General features: G+C 44.5%; 1 long non-coding RNA gene across 1 annotated transcript; it reads right to left on the bottom strand.

Moving 5' to 3' along the window:
• On the bottom strand, window positions 1–3,412 carry LOC309371437. The gene is made up of 2 exons (XR_014169111.1): window positions 2,749–3,412; window positions 1–203 (listed from the first exon to the last, which is right to left on the bottom strand). It is a non-coding gene; the product is annotated as an uncharacterized lncRNA (long non-coding RNA).
• Window positions 3,413–5,159: the final 1,747 nt, after the last annotated feature.

Genomic DNA, 5,159 nt, shown 5'->3' on the forward strand with positions numbered 1-5,159 from the left:
TTTGTCAAAAGTTGTTTGTTTATTTTGCAATTCATGTTTTGAAAGAACCCCTGGAGCTCCTCAATCAGCACATACTTGAGGGCATCCTAAGTTTTCTGTTCAGAGAGTGCTTAGAAGAAGCTCCTCATCTTCACAAAACCAGTGAGCAGGAAGTGGATGCAGAGAAGTGATTTCTCTCTCTCTCTCTCTCTCTCTCTCTCTCTCTCTCTCTCTCTCTCTCTCTCTCTCTCTCTCTCTCCCTCTTTCTCTCATATACTACTAGAATCTGGAGTTGTCCAATGAAGCTAAATGATGGGAGATTCGGGACAAAAAAATACTTTTATCACAGAGAGAATATTCAGTAGGGACAAGGAGGGTGCTGTGGTCTAAACCACTGAGCCTCTGGAACTTGCCGATCGGAAGGTCAGCGGTTCAAATCCCCTCAATGGAGTGAGCTCCCGTTGCTCTGTCCCAGCTCCTGCCAACCTAGCAGTTCGAAAGCACACCAGTGCAAGTAGATAAATAGGTACCACTGTGGCGGGAAGGTAAACAGTGTTTCCGTGTGCTCTGGTTTCCCTCATGGTGTTCCATTGCACCAGAAGCAGTTTAGTCATGCTGGCCACATGACCCAGAAAGCTGTATGTGGACAAGCGCTGGCTCCTGAAAGTGAGATGAGCGCCGCAACCCCAGAGTCGCCTTTGACTGGACTTAACCGTCCAGGGGTCCTTTACCTTTACCTTTTACCTATTCAGTGGGATTTGCTTCCAGAAGCAACTTAATCTCTATTCATGTATTAATAGGGATGGACGGGCCTATTATGATAGTTTCCACCCCAGTTCTACCTGGGGACGGGACTAAGTCTGTCTCCTCCCATTTCTACATGGATTTCAAAGGGAAAGGGTTGGACCTTTGATGCCCTATATGGCTTCCAATTCCTGCCTTATGGTTTCCAGCCGCATTTGGTAAATGGTGGTACGTAATTCTACGACCTCTCTCATAGCCATAGTTCTCCACCTGCCACCATCCTGCTCCCCGCCAGAATTTATTTATTTTTAAAACTGCATTTCAAAATTTCAAATATTGGAGCCAGGATCACTCAAGCATGACATTTGAATTTTCTAGATTTGGGCTTTCGATCTGGGGGTGGAGTGCTTGCCACAAAACAGCCATCACTATAGCCATGGTCCTGTGCACTTGACCCCAAAGATAAATTGGCCAGTCAACAAGCAGGAACTGGATGAGATCCTAGCTGGAGCAAATTCCCAGGTTCAATGGGATTGAGGATATGGGCCAGGCAGTGAGGAAACTGATACCATCAGTTATTTAAAAGAAATGTTTATCTCAAGTAGACAGCACGGGGGATTTGCTACACTTCTCAGCCTCAGAAATAGATCAGATTATTAGGACAGCTGCTCCCAGAATTGCACTCCCCGTTCCAAATGCCTCCTTCTACATTCCAGCTGACCGCAAGGACATGGCCCTTTTATAAGAATTGATTTGTCAGCTCAAGACGTTTGTGAGGGGCTTTACTTTATGTCTCAAACACTCTCTCTCACACACACACAAAGTAAGGGCGGGCGACAAATTTGATTCAGTTCTCATTTAAAGGCAAATTTGCATACCTGATGCTTCTTAAGACCATATACAAACTTGAAGCACGGCCATCTTTCAAAATGTGCATTTTTCCAAATTTTGCAGTGAAGTTCTCCAACCAAGTAATGTGTACTAAAAAAAAAAGCTATATTCTATGGGAAAGTGCTCATAAATAAATGTATTGGTGAAGATAACAGATAAAATGCATTATATTAGGAGAAAATACTTGCAAAAATATTTATATTAGGTAAAATTGCATTAAAAAGTGTGTATTGGGAATAAAATATGCACTAGAATGCTGGGAAGATACAGAGATGTGGAGAGCCAAAGTCTGCTCCAACTGTGGGAACTCTCCAACATTCCTGCTCTCCAATTCTGGGAACATGGCATGAAGGGACAGTTTAAACTTTGCACAGCTAACATGGGAAAGCGGATGCCCAAGAGACGCCCAAGCAGTCTGTATTGCATATTATCTACATATATACCCCTTCACCCCATCACCACCTCATGAAAGTTCAGCTTCTTCGTGTTGCTTTCTGCCCTCCAGAGGGTAGAAAGGCCACTTATTAATTTTAGTCAGTTACCAACACTGCTGCCATCCCTTTCCATCCATTCTCCAAACTGCTCTGGGAGAAAGGTCACCACACTTAATCTTGCTTAAAAGATGGGGACTTGAGAGAGGGAGAGAGGGACTTGTGCTGAGCCACTTGGAAAGTTCATGAATGAAACCAAATAAACCTCTGCTCTCTCTCTCTCTCATCTCTTCCAAGCAAAAGAGGAGCCCTGAGAGGCACAGACTTCTTCCTTGCACTCTTGTAGTGAAACAGAGGAGTTCTGGAGGCACATGTTGCTCGTGCATCTCACTACGTGTGATATCTGAACATCTCCACTTCACATGTTACACAAAACCACTTTTTAAAGAGGCAAACAGCTAGAATTCCTGGCAATCACTTGAAATGGTACTTAATGAATTTACTACAAGTACGGTAAATTCCACCTTCAATTTTTCACTTATTGTTCTTAGGAACCACCCACATATAATACATCTGCTTTAAGAAACAGTTATACATATTTACACTGTGCACTTTCAGCTCTGACCTAACCATGTTTACTCCTGAGTAAACACAATTGATTTAAACTGGAATTACTTCAAAGCAAGCATAGTTATGGGCTTACTTGCAGACGCCTGGTACTGTCCCCCAGAAGACCAGTGGTTAGCATGCTATGATGGTTGGCATCTCAAGGGTAAAGTAGCTGTCATCCTATGCCTTCCTTGGTGAGTAATTACCCTACATTAAGAAAATCCATGGTGTCATCTGTCTCCTTGACCCAGTCTTCCCTGCCAAAGCAGTTTTGAAGCAATGCCCACTGTGTTTTTCCCCCCTGCTCTCCGTTCTCTAAGTTAAATGCTCCCAATTTGCTCCATTTGCAGGAATCGAATGTGTTTTCATGCCCATTCACTCGTGTGATTTGATGCCAGTCCTGCCCTGCTTTGCACCCACAACGCCAGGGCTCTTTTGACAAAGCCAGGTGCTTCTGCTGATACCCAGGTTTGCCTGCCTGAAAGCTCAGGGTGCCTAAGTAAAGTTCAACAACCCTTTAATCGAGATACAGATTTGGATCATGGATCCAGAAATTCCAAATCCATACAGACCTTCTGGTTAATCACTGGAGGTCCCCCTCCCTGGGATCATTTGAGATCCATTAGATGAGACCAGAAGTATCTCATGCTTCCCTCACAACAACAATTCACAACAGGCAGAGGTTGAAAAAGTCTGGTCTTCATTTTCAGGTGCTATGCTGTGGTTAATGCTTAATGTGTCATGCTTAATGACATCATCAGAGCCTGTCCCTGTGACATCACAGGGACCTGCCCCATGACATCACTGAGGTTTGTGGCCTAAAACCTCAGAGTCTGAGATGCTCCTGACCTGACAATCCTATTCAGAAGTGCTTTTTAGTTTGTTTTTAATGTGAAGCTAGCATTTTAGCCTCCTCCTCTGTTTAGTTTTCTTTGTATGCTGGTGTTTGTAATAATTGGAATGATGTCCAAATACTCTTAGCAGACCCATCAAAATATATGGATTCAAGTAAAAGGACTATTGATTTAATAGGCCTACTTTGAATAGAAAAGGTAAAAGGGAGAAATGTGCTAAGAGAAGGCACGCTTGGCAAATCCACGCCGTGATCAACTCCTGCCCAGAAACCAATGTCCCCACTGTGGAAGGACGTGTGGATCCAGAATTGGCCTCCACAGTCACTTACAAACTCAATGTTAAAACCGTGTTTATGGAAGACAATCTTACTCGGCTATGAGTGATCGCCAAAGAAGAAAGAAGACTTTGAATAGAACTAATGTTGGATATGAGCCCTGGGTTTTGTGACAGGGGTAAGTAACTTCCGGCCCATGAGTCAAGTGCAGCCCTCTCTCCAAGTCAAACCCCTCACCAGCTGTACTCCACACCCTCAAGTGCTTTTGCTTGTTTGGAATGTTTCCTTGAACTTTCATAATACTTCTTGTTTAAGGGGATTGAAAGATGAGCTGGCGGGGTCCGTAGAAACCTCTGACTTCCGCATAGCTGAAATGGAGCCTACTGCACAAGATGAGAGACACATTGGCTGGTCCCCTCCACCTGTGACCCCACTACCACTACTGGCATGCAATCCTGAGGTGGGAGGGGGTGTTTCTCTGAAGGGGAATGAGGCCCTTTTGCTGCAAAAGGTCCCCTATAACACTTTTATGGTGTGCCCTCCCTGGTATCATTACACGTAGGTCTTTAAATGTTTTAAATAATAAACAAGCACACATATCAATTACTGCTGAGATGTTCCCACAATTGTGAAGCCTGAGGAGATGGTGATGATGCCTCCTCAGCTGTTGCCATTGGCTACGGACTACCTGTGATGTCACAAAAGTACATGGCAGCTGAGTGGCTATAAAGGTGAGCCTGTTCCTCTCCCCCAACAGAACACAGTGGACAACAGCTCTGACATTCAGCACTGCCCAGTCTTTGTCCACCTGGAGGAGAAGTGGCAGGTAGATGGAAGCAGTCACCTGGCTGTGAGGTGTTATGCTGTGACTATAAAGCAAGTCTACTTCCTGAGCGGGATCACAGCTTGAAGGCAGCTGCTATTCATAGTTGCAAGCTGGCTGATGTCTAGCGATGGACCTAGCAAAAGCTGGCAGGTGTTGGCGGGTGGAAGCTGGTGGAGATTACATCGGGAACCAGTGCTAAAGCAGGTTGGTGTTTGTGGATGTAAGCTGGTTGACATTCACATCTGGAAGCTGGTGGACAAAAACCAGTGGATATTTGTGGGTTAAAACTGGGGCACTGATGTAAATGAACGGAGAGTGAAAGATGAGTGAATATGTCCATCGGCATTCCTCACGGATGTTGGTTGGCACATGCTTGCGTGTATGAATGGGAGGCTTCGAATGCAGGTAAGGCAAATGGTATGTGTAAATGTGTTTTGTGATAGGGAACTGGTGTGGACATTCATGAATAGATGAAACTCAAGTTGCCAGGCTGAAATTAGTGGAAATGCATGTTTTTCTAAATGCATCTAGCTGTAGTGGTCATTCTTTT

The sequence above is a fragment of the Podarcis melisellensis genome (assembly GCF_964234715.1).
Source record: "Podarcis melisellensis genome assembly, chromosome: 6".
NCBI classification, from domain to species: Eukaryota; Metazoa; Chordata; class Lepidosauria; order Squamata; family Lacertidae; genus Podarcis; species Podarcis melisellensis.